This window comes from Dipodomys spectabilis, unplaced genomic scaffold (assembly GCF_019054845.1).
Source record: "Dipodomys spectabilis isolate Male_0828 unplaced genomic scaffold, ASM1905484v1 ptg000010l, whole genome shotgun sequence".
Classification (NCBI taxonomy): domain Eukaryota; kingdom Metazoa; phylum Chordata; class Mammalia; order Rodentia; family Heteromyidae; genus Dipodomys; species Dipodomys spectabilis.
Genome location: NW_024870687.1, coordinates 3,956,964 through 3,969,495, shown reverse-complemented (window position 1 = coordinate 3,969,495; position 12,532 = coordinate 3,956,964). Strand labels below are relative to the sequence as shown.

The following is a 12,532-nucleotide window of genomic DNA, read 5'->3' as shown; positions in this document are numbered from 1 at the left end:
GAACAAAAGGAAATAAACATTGTTTTAAAAGCTTTCTTTTGCAAGGAAACAAAGACTTGGAGATTTTAATTTGTCTTATGCATGGATGTTTCACTATTGAGATGATTCTGTTGTTGCAGGAGTCACTTATTAATTCATTTAGTCTTGTCCTGAATTCTCCAGCGCAATTAGTATTCCAAAAAAGCAGGATTCAGTGAGTATGATCAGCAAAAGGAGTCTGTTCTCAAACCAGTGCTTTATGGATGGTCCCAAAGAAATATGTGCGTTTTTTTCTTGTTTGTTTGTTTAGTTTGTCCTGGTTCTGGAGCTTGAACTCAGAGGCTGGACCATGTCCCTGAAGAAATGTCTTTCCTGGCCAACTTCCCCCAAAGCTAGGACTCTACTACTTGAGCCAAACTCCACTTCTGGCGTTTTTGGTGTTTGGTTACAGATAAGAATGTGACAGACTTTCCTGCCTAGGTTGGCTTTGAACTGAGATAGTAAGAAAGCCAAGTGACATCAACTGTATCAAGATTTCTGTTTTGAACCAAGAAATACTAGACAAAGTTTATTATAAACTAATATTTGACAATTTTTAAAAGAAAAGAATATGTCTAACAAAGAATCCATAACTTAAATAACTCCACAAATGTAGGGGCACTGAATCATTTTGGATGCATTTTTTTCATCTGCTTGGGAAGATAACTATTGACTTCATAGATTCCTTTTGGGGAAACTTAGTCATATTTGTCTGTTGTCACTGGCTTTGTACACATGCATGCTGTACATACTTCTAAGGGCCCTACATAAAGGAAGTCTTGAAATTCTCAACAATATTTAAATAAGATGCTCCAGCCTAGGGTTAAGATTTTAGGTGTGGACATTTATCAACACTCCTGATTCAGACTCTACTTGATATAATTTTTAATCAATATTTTGTTTTTAGTTTTGCTCTTTGTAAATTCACATGCACCTATGAAAAATTGTGTGGCCATCCCAATAATATTCTCAAAGTACCTCTTAATCATGACTCACAAAAAGTTGTTATAAATAAAGAAAACAATAATTAAATATTAATGATTACTAAAATAAAAAACAAAACAATTACCAGGGTTTTCAGTATTTGAAGTGTACATAGTAGAGTTTACTATTTTCTCATATTCCTGTACATTTAAAACTGGATAAAGCTATAAGTAGCCTTTGAATTTACTCACTAAGATTACTATTTATAGTTCATCTCATCATTTTTATGTGGATTGTATCATTATTTGTTCATCACTAACATATAACGTAAAGGAGCCCTAAAGATTTAACAGAAACTGTGTACTTAAAATCTTAACTCTTCACTCGGCTTCTTTACACAGTCTTTGCAACTTCTCATTAGTAAAGTTTCTATAAAATCTGAAATGTACATACTTACTAGTACATGCTACCAGAAATATTATATACGTTATCAAAAAATTTTATGACTTAATTTTGCCATATATAAGCAAATCCCAAAATTAAACATATTTAAAACATTAAAACTTTTAACAAACCTTAACATTTGCTGCAATGATCATTATGACAAGTGCCTTTTGTAGAATAATTGAACGCCTCCTCCTACAAATCTCATGAACAACAAATATCTGGAATTATTTTGTTTTTGATATGTCAATCTTGACTTTATTCTTAAATGTGTGCTTATATAAGAAACACATGGTTCTAAAATTTCACAATTCTTTTGAACTTATTTTTGTTGAATTGTCTAGTTTAAGAAAATCAATTACTTTTTATATATAAAAAATGTTTTGTGCTCAATTTGGCTGCACATACACTAAAATTGGAACATACAGAGAAGATTAGCATGGTCCCTGCACAAGGATGATGTACAAATTAGTGAATCGTTCCATATTTTTACAACAACAGATGCTGGAAGGGATATGGCCAGAAGGGAAGCCTACGGCATTCTTGGTGGGAGTGTAAACTTGTTCATCCACTTTGGAAAGCAGTTTGGAGGTTCCTCAAAAGCCTCCACATAGAGCTCCCTATTATACAGCAATCCCACTTTTGGGCATTCTCCCAAATGATCACAAACCAGTCCATACTAAAACTACCACCACAACAATGTTTATTGTAGCATTATTTTCCATAGCTAAGATATGGAACCAACCCTGATGCTGCTCAGTAGAAGAATGGATCAAGAAAATGTTCTCTCTCTCTCTCTCTCTGTCTCTCTCTCTCTCACTCTGTGTGTGTGTGTGTGTGTGTGTGTGTGTGTGTGTGTGAATGTACACTTACACAACCACTTTGGAAAGCAGTCTGGTGAGTCCTCAGAAAGATAAATATTGACCTTCCTTATGGCCCACTCATACCACTTCTAGGCATCTATCCTGAACAACAGGTACCAATATTCAAGGACAAATGCACTTCCATGTTTATTGCAGCACTGTTCACAATAGCCAGGATATGAAAACAACCCATATGTCCCACCAGAGATGAATGGATCAAAAAACTGTGGTAACTATACACAACAGAATATTTTCCAGCCATTAGAAAGGACAAAATTAGTAGGGAAATCAATCAAGCTACAGGAAATCATGTTGAGCGAGTTAAGCCAAAAGCAAAGAGACAAATGGCACATGGTCTCCGTGATAAGTAGATGTTAAATCCAAAATGTAAGGTGATATGACAAAATTAACAACACTTAAGAAACCAAGAACTTCCACTCATCTGCTCGAATCACTACTAAATAACCCCATTCTGCCCGTCATATGTGCACACTGAAGGGAAACCAGGAGGACGACACAGAACTAGAGGGAATCAGGGAAAAACATACAACAGTGGGATCCATCAGCTGTGCTGGACATTGACCAAAATGAACTAAGCAACTCAATGTCACTGGAGGGAGGGAGGGAACAAGTGGGAAAGAGGGAACAGCTTATGCTATGCAATACAAAAGAAATATACATATTTCAAAACAAAAAAGTTTACATATGGAAGAAATAACTCTATTGCAAAGCTCATAGAATTCATAAATGTTGTAGACCATAATAGACAATTTGCTCCATCGAAGTTAGAATGTGTTTGTGACTTAAACTAAGCATCACTATCCCACAATATTGTGAAATTTGGGAAATTTGTAACCACTTAATCACAATAAAAAACATTTGAAAAAATGATGAAAGTGGAAAACTAAGTTGCTCTAAAAAACAAAAAAGGAAAATGTTCTGTGTGTATTTGTGTGTACACACACACGCACACACATATACTATATATATATATATATATGTATATATATATGTATATTAATTCTATGCCTCCATCAGAAAGAATGACATCGCTCAATTTGTTAGGAAATGGAAAGACTTGGAAAAAAATTATATTAACTGATGTAAGCCAATTCCAAAGAAACATAGGTCCCATGGTATCCCTTATTTGCAATAACTAGTATATGTCTGGGATAAGCAGAAAAGTTGAAAGCCTATGTGTATATGACTAGATAAGTCGATGTTAAGCTAAATAACCCCCAAGATATAGACACAAGTGTTTTTTTTTCTTTCTTGCTGTTGTTTCTCACATATTTATAATGTACGACGTGATTGTTTTTCTTTTTTATACGTTCCTCCCCAACAGTATAACCCTGTTTTCACTTTATTTGATGTTGGTGCACCTGCATCTTGAATGTACACTTCTCTAATTTGGGGAGGGAAAGGAAAAAAACAACATGCTTAAATAGGAATACAGTTTGACCCATTGTATAACAATAGATGCACAAGACATTATTTTGAAAAACGAACTTTACAATTTAGGCTAGGGACATTTGGTGGGGCTTTGGGGTATGAGGAGTGTACTTGTGGAGGTGTAAGGGAAGGAATGGTGGGGGGAAAACAAAGGAGGAGGTAACAATGCTTGATAGGAAATGTACTTATTACATTGCTCATATAACTATAACCCCTCCGTACAGTATTTTTACAACAAAAATGTATAAAAATGTTTTGAGATGGAAGAGTTTATGAAGCCCATTTTACCCATATAATATCGTTAACAAAGAAATTAATGCAAAACACTGATATGAAGATATTTTGAAAAAGTGAGTGTGTGTGCATTCCTGCGTGTTGGCATGCTCAGAGTTTGAAATCAGGGCTTCAACATCTCGCTACGTCTTTCTCTCTAGATTGGTGAGTTATTATATGAGCTACATCTCCATTCCTGGCCCTTTGCTATTTCGTTAAAATTTTGAAAAATAATCTCATGAATTTATTTTGTCCTGTTGGCTTCCCAATATTATCCACATATCTCAGGCTCCTTAGTAGGTATCCCGAGTAGTTAGGATTACAGGTGTTACAAACCAGTACCAGGCTTTCAGAATAATTTTAAAAGTAGAAAAAAATTTACTTCACAGAGGCCTGTTTTATCATCTCCTAGTCTTAAAGCATTTTGGAGTGATTATATGTGAAATTTTTCATTCTTGAATTATTAAAATACAGTAAGTGATGATATTTAAAAGATTTAGTACTTTTTAAAAATGATACTGGAACTATGGGACAGAAGAAATTTGCCTCTCTTTGGACCATAATTTATAAGCTCAGCTCTGTGCATGATAACCCAATGTCACCAACACAGTCTGTGTTGAAGACAAAATGTAACAGAAAACAATTACCATGGGCAATAATTGCTATGCTATTATTTCTTGGACAGTATGAATATTGAATTGAGAGTATCAGTGAATGGAGAGAATTTATCTACCTTTTGTGTATTGCTGGAAGACTTTTGGAAAATTTGACTCATTTCCTTCCTCACTGTGTGTCTTGGGCCATGCACTGAGTGCCTTTAATTACAATTTTTCCCAACACTAAAATGGTAATAACATTAGCATTATAGCAAATGTTATCTTAAGAATTAAGGGTCCTTAGAATGATGAACTCTTTTCTCATTCTTGTAGAGGCATTATCAGATGAGAGGAACTGTATTTTTTTGTTTGCTTACATCCATTTATTCTTGAGTTTGAAATCTGAACTTCTTAAGACTGAAAGAAACCAAAATTAGACACGCAGGTTTGGAAAGAGCAATCAATGTAAAATAAATAAAATATATATAGATATGTAAAAGGTCTAAATAAATTGTTATATAGTCTCAAGCATAAACAGAAAATGATTTAAGCAATATCATGTTATTGAAAATTGAAAAATGTTAGGAGGTGCTTAATTTTTTCCTTTTTACTACCTTGAATTAATTATTTTTGTATAGAGAGATTAAAGATGAGATTAACAAGAAACTTGATTAAAAATGGACAAAAGTTGGAATAGACATGTTTTCCATAAACCCCTCTATATCACCAGTGGGTTTACACAGTTGTGATTAATACAACTTCTGTGCTGGCTTAATGCTGTGAGAAGAAGTCATTAGAGAAATGTAATTCAAAATTACTATGATACTACTTTATAACTATTATAACTCTTATCAAAAAAAATCAAAGGAACCAGGTGTGGTGGTAAAAGTTTGTAATTCCAAGCATTTAGGAGGTTGGATTTCGGTCTTAAGCCAGTCTAGGGTACTGAAGATAGTAAAAATTTGCCCTTTATTCCCTTTTGAATAAAAGGTAATCATGTTGGTGAGAGTGTGAAGAAAAGGAAATTTTCTACTCTTGGACAAAATCCAGTTTAGTATTCTCCTTGTAGAAAGTAGTATGCAGTTTTCTAAAGAAATCATACTTGAAATATCATCTGACCCACCAATCATGTGATTATTTCTCTCTGGGTAACTCGTAAATATATCTGTAGTTCATTGTTATTCACATTATTCACAACAACAGCCAAGATGTAAATCGAAGTTCAGTGTTCAACGACACTAATAAAGCAACTGTGTTACATGCACAAATATCTTTTTCTGTTTCATCCTTAAAATAACAAGAGACTGCTCCCATTAGCCACAACTTACAATGACCTGTAAGATGTATTCGAAATGAAGAAAAATGTTATGTTCTGATCTTTGTAAACATACACACACACACACACACACACACACACACACACACACACACACACAAACCATCCTCAAACATTGACAGAATTTTTTTTAAAGTAAAGCATTTAGTTCGGGCATTTAGTTCACAATGCATAAGATACTAGATATACATTATGACCAGGTATAGAGTTGTAATGTACAACATGAGGATACAGGGGACAACATTGGCCTTACATAGGAATGAAGCTAAGTAGGAGTTGTTCTTCCTAGTAGTGGTTACTCTTTTAGTTGTTCTTCCTTCAATAATGGATGAGATGAATGTAATTCTTTAAGTATACCTGCCTATTTGCAGAAATAATAACAAAAAATATAGCAATAATGTTGCGCGCTCAACATAGAACAAAATGTCAAATTAAAATACGTGAGATTATCATTCATGTAAACTAATTATTACAAATAAAGGAAACCGTGGGACCTATGTGTCTTTAAGTCTGGCTTACTTCACTAATATGATTTTTTCCAAGATCTTCCATTTCCTTACAAATGAGGTGGTCACATTCTTTGTGATTGAAGCATAGTTTTCCATGTGTGTTTATCTGTGCATGTGTGTGTGTGTGTGTGTGTGTGTGTGTGTGTGAGAGAGAGAGAGAGAGAGAGAGTGTGTGTCATTTTTGGTAAATATTACTGTGATACACAGTAGTAGCTTTACTGTGGCCTTGTTTGTGATCACCTGGTTATATGCCCAGAAGTGGGATTACTGGGTAATAGGGGAGCATTATTGGGTACATCAAGGATAATCTTAGTAGATGAGCAGAATAGTTCAATAGCTATGTACATATGATTGTATAAGGTGATTCTAAGTGAAATGAACTCCAAGACATGTTCTTTGTTGTTGTTGTTCTTAATGTACTGTGATTTCTTTTTATGCTTTTGTGTTTTCCCCACCTAAGGTTTATCCCCTGTAGTCACTGTATTTGATTTTGATACCCTGGGTATTTTAAATATGTTGGTCTGAACTAGGGAAGGGAAAGAAAAAAGAAACAAAATGGTGAGACAAAGGACAAAGGGGGAACCTATGCAACAGTGGTAATCACAAGTCAATATGTTGTAAATAATCTTGGGGGGGGGCGTTGGGAGTGAAGAGAGGGAAAAATAGGGGAAAGGTTAACAAGTTAGAAAAGAAATAAATTAATTACCTTACTTATGTAACTATATCCCATCTGTACATTACCTTGACAATAAAATTTAAATAAAAAATAAAATAAAATATATGAGAGCAGCAATACAGGAGATGGGAGTGGGGGAAATACTGTAGCATCGTAGAGCAGAACAGCTGTGGAGAGCAGCAATTTGACTTTAATGTAGGAAGTAATAAACTAGCATACAGATTTTCAGCCTCATGTCGGTCATTAAAAAGGGAAAACAAAATGCGCAATCAGCAAACCAATTGAGATAAAATAGAAAACTAAACAATTAAGATGAAGAGATGACTTGGACCAAGAATAACAAATGACACAATTAGGAAACAAATAACAAGCTGCTGGGCTGGGAAGGTGGCTCAGTGCTAGAATGCTTACCTTGTATGCCTGAGGCCCTGGGTTCGATTCCTCAGCACCACATAAGCAAAAAGAAAAAAGTTGGAAGTGGTGCTGGGTCTCAAGTTGTAGAGCGCTAGCCTTGAGCTGAAATGATGAGGTATAGCGCCCAGGCCCAGAGTTCAGGCCCCACGATCGGACCCAAAAAATAAAATAAAATAAAAATAACAAGCTGCTAAGTTTAAAAATGATCACCCTTAATTCTATTGACTTGTTTACATCACAATTTGTTAGAAGTATAATTCAAATCACAGTTTAATAGTATATCATTTTAATAATAGTTTACTTATTATTGATTTCTTAACATTGAATGTTTAATATATAATTTTAATTTCATCAGCTATAGAAAAGAAGAAAGTGAAAATAATTTTAATAATATATTTAATGAATTGTAAAATTGAGAAGCATTAGAATTTAAACAAATAACAAATCATTGCTTCATTTCTGTGAGTTAATGTAATAATTCAAAGTGTATTCTACACTTAGCAATCATCTTAACATCAAATAATAAATTATTACACATGACCCTTGGTATTATTTGGAAGGGTTCAGCACTGTGGCAAAATTCACACCACATAGTACACGAGGGTACGATCCCTCTCATATAGCTTAAATTGCGGAAATTTGATTTCTACATGCATGTTAAATTCTTGTCTAGGTGACATTTATAAAATTATTTACAATTATATACACGAGGACTATTTCAGATGATAATTAAAAGTGATATTCATTAATTAAATTTTTATTATTTCATACCAAATAAATATTTACAGAGAGACTGAATTTTTCTGTAGATGATGGTTTATGTGTACCAGATTATACGTATTAAAGCTTATTTTATATTCCTGACATTGTTTCTAAAGTTGAATTTATTTGTCCATTACGGGTTAAGTGTATTATATTGGATATATGAAAGTAAACTGAATGTTTATTCCATTAATCCTTTGTCTAATCCCAATATAAATTATCCATGTGTTTGAAGTAATGAAAATAACAACAGATAAAAACAAGATAAATCAGTCTGTAGTAGACAAGTATTTACCCCATATTTACAGAATATTCTTGGGAATATGTGCTCCAGGCTGGCCACAACTGAAGAATATTATGGTTTGAACTATCATAAGAGACGGAAGGAAGGGGAACCTTCCTTCCAAAAGTCTGATCCCAGGAATGTGATCTGCTTTATGGTGCCTACTTAGAAATGAATATTTTTCACAGTCAACTTTGAAAAGCCATCTTGATAGACGACTTCTGTAAGTGGTTACAAAGCATTATTGATGGCTTTGCAAGGATGCCTGATTGCCTCATTTTGAGACAATTAACAGGAATTTAGTCAGTTGTTCTTTGTATCCTAAGGAGTATAACTCATTGACTCTAGGCCAGGGGATCACAGGGGCCCAGAGAAACTACTACCTTGAATAGTAATCCTAGATATCTAAAACAAAACACACACACACACACACACACACACACACACACTCCAGTAAGCACAGCCAGGCAGGGTTGCTATCACAGCCTACAAGAAGTCAGGCAAAAAACAGAAGCTGAGAATCATTTAGCTGATAACTAATATCTTTTTTATGAGGCAGACTCAAATGAGACTCCAGAGAGAGGATCAGAAAGACTGATCAGACTAAAATTGGTCACACAAAGATTGGAAAGTCGAATTCCTTGTAGTACAAATAAATCATAGAAAGCTTGTGCATGTAAGAACATGACAGAAGACCAAATTCCAGAAATGCACATTTTCTTAGAAGTCAGCTTAATTAATTTTCAGTGCAAATCTTTGAATTCTTAAATATTTGACCACATGTGGGAGAAGGTTGAAAATAAAGAAAATTTCATCACTCTATTAGGAAGTCCAATATCACATTAGGGAATAATCAAGCAAAGATTTGTAATAAAAAGAGAAAACAATTATTCCAAGTGAGTGTTTCATTTCTTCTGACGTAAAAGTTCTTAAATTAGGTGCTAACAATTACCATACAATTGATCCAGTCCCCCAGCTTAGTTGATCTTGACTGCAGTATTCCCACATGAAGGAAAAGAGAAAATTTACAAATGTCTGATGAAATGAGGTGAAGGTGAAGTGTTCTAATAGTAATATCTGAGGTTTAGACACAGGTGAAGAGGTGGATTTTCATTTCTAAAAATCCCCCATTTTTACCTGGTGCCAGTAGCTCACAGCTGTAATCCTAGCTACTCAGGAAGCTGAGATCTGAGGACTACAGTTCAAAACCAGCCTGGGCAGGATAGACCCTGAGACTCTTATTTCCATTTAACCATCAGAAAACCAGAAGTGGCACTGTCACTCAAGTGGTAGAACACTCACCTTGAGTTGAAGAGTTCAGGGACAGTGTCCAAGTCCAGACTTCAAGCCCCTCGAACAACAACAACAACAAAATCTCCCTTTCATGGACTAACTACATCTCTTCCTAACATTCAACAAAGGAGCCATTTTATCACCCACTAACATTTAAGTCCTAATCTTGCTACTGCAAATAGATTGATTTGGTATCTTATATAAAACGGTTCATATTTACGGAAACAAATACCAGCAGTGGTAACATTTTTCCAGTCCTTGAACTCTGGGCCTGAGCCCTGAATCCGGTTATGCTGGTAGCTTTCATGTGAGGTTGTTTGTTATTTATTGGATTACTGCCCATGAGGGGAATTACTGAGTCTTAAGGGAGATCTATATTTACTCTTTTCAGGAAACTCCGTACTGCCTTCCACAGTGGTTGAACATGTTTAATGTCCCACCAACAGTGTAATAGAGTTCCCAATTGGCTACATCCATGCCAGAATTTGCTATAGTTAATTTTCTTAGTAATGGCCATTCTAATGGACGAGGTAGAATCTGTCTTGTTTACTTATAGATTTGTAAGCATCTTCTAGCTATCATAAATGAATGAATCCATGAAACCTATATTGCTCTGAGTCTGCATTACTTTGTCTTTTCTCTTAATATAATTTTCCCAAACCTTTCATTTTCCTTACTACTGGTGAAAAGTCATCTTTCTGATGGGTGAATATAATTCCATTGTGTGTGTGTGTGTGTGTGTGTGTGAGCGTTTGTGTTGGTAAGATGACTATAGGCCCATGTATTCATTTCTAAGCATTCTGTTTCATCTGTAATTTTGTAATTCCATATTATAGTTGCATTGCTTCTCTTCTACTTTGAAGAATATTGTTGGGATTTTGATGAGTATTGCATTGCCAATTGTTTAGAAGAAGTATTGCAGTTTTCAAAATGTTAATTCTTCCAACCAGGAACATTGAAATACTTTCTATTTCTTTGAATCTCCTTCAATTTCCCTGTTTATATTTTTAAAGTTTTCACATATAGGGCCTTCACAATTTTAGGTAAATTAATTAATTCCTAGTTTTGTTGTTGTTGTATTGTTTTGTTTAGATTTGATTTGATTTTGAGGCTAGTACATATGAGGTTGTTTTTTGGATTTCAGCGTGGATCTTCCCATTGTTGGTAACAGAAAAACTACTGATTCTTGTGGTTTTTATACCCTGCTACATTGCTGAAGGTTAGCATCACCTTTACTAACTAGAGGGAGGAATCCACAGGGTCCTTTAAATATAGGATCATTTCAATTGTAAAATGGGATAGTTTTACTCCTTCCCTATTTGGATCTGCTTTATGTTTTTCTCTTGTCTATTGCTCTTGCAAGAAAGTCCACCACCATATTGACGAGTAGTAGAGAGTGGACATCCTTTTCTCCATTCCTCATGTTAATGTTTTCATGCTTCCACCCTTAGGTAAATGCTAATTATCTGTGTCATATACATACTCAGTTTAATATTGAGGAGTGTTCCATGCATTCCTAGGTTCCCAGACCTTTTAATCATAAAGGGGTATTGGAGCTTGTTAAAAGCTATTTCTACATCCCTATTGACGATCATGTGTTTCTTGTCCCTGCTTTTGCAGATGGTTTGTATTGTGTTTATTGACAAGAATATTGACTCAAATCATATCCAAGATGATTCCTATTTGATCATAACATATGATTTTTTTGTTAGTTGCTGAAATTGGTTAGTGAGAATTTTATTAAGAAGTTCTGCATTAATGCTTATCAAAGAGTTTGGTTCATAGTTCTCTTTCTTTGGTAAGTCCCTATGTGATTTGGGGAGGAGTCTAATTCTAGCTTCATAGAATGCGTTTGATAATGTGTCTCTCATAGATACTAAATGGATGCATCTTGGTTTTTGATACAACTATCTAATCTATGTCTTCTATTTGGAAATTTATGTCCATTGATATTGAGAGTTAAGACAGAAATATCTGATAAGTCCTGCTATGTTATACACCTGTTGTTAGGAGCTGTCCCTCATCTACTCTTAATATATTTACCTTGTTTTCTGGTAGGGAACATTTTATATGACCAGTTCCTCTTCTTGATCTTCTCTATGTAGGATATATTTAATCATATTCTATTCTGATAATTTGGTGGACATATTTTGTTTCAAGTTTTCTTTGTCATGAAATATGTTTATATATCCTTTAAATGTAAAGGAGAGTTTGGCTTGGGAACGTATTCATGGTTGGTAGTTGTTTACCTTTAATGTTTGTCACATATAATGCCAGGCTCTCCTTTTTACCATATCAGTTAAGAAATCTGTATTTATTCTGACTGTATATCCTTTATAAATAATTAATTTTTTCTCTATGGCATCTTTAAGAATCCTTTCCTTGATCTTTAATAATCCTCTAATGGATTATGATGTGGTGGTGGATTGTTCAGTTCTAGAATTCTGATTGGTTTCTAAAGGCTTCTCTTCTTTGAATGAGCCTATCTCGTTGGATTTTTGGCCTGTTCTCTGCTAGAATTCTGTAATATGCTTCCCATCCATTTAGTATCTTGCTCTTCTCCTTCTTGATACCTATCTCCCTGAAATTTGATCTTCTAACTGAGTCTTGAAGTTCTGGCAAGATCATTTCTTATTTCTTGGATTTGTTCTAAATGATTATTTCCTCTTTCCTATTAGATCTATTCTGT

General features: G+C 34.4%; 1 non-coding gene across 1 annotated transcript; it reads left to right on the top strand.

Moving 5' to 3' along the window:
* Window positions 1-1,771: 1,771 nt before the first annotated feature.
* LOC122128058 lies at window positions 1,772-1,877 on the top strand. Its single transcript, XR_006151349.1, has one exon. It is a non-coding gene; the product is annotated as a U6 spliceosomal RNA (small nuclear RNA).
* Window positions 1,878-12,532: the final 10,655 nt, after the last annotated feature.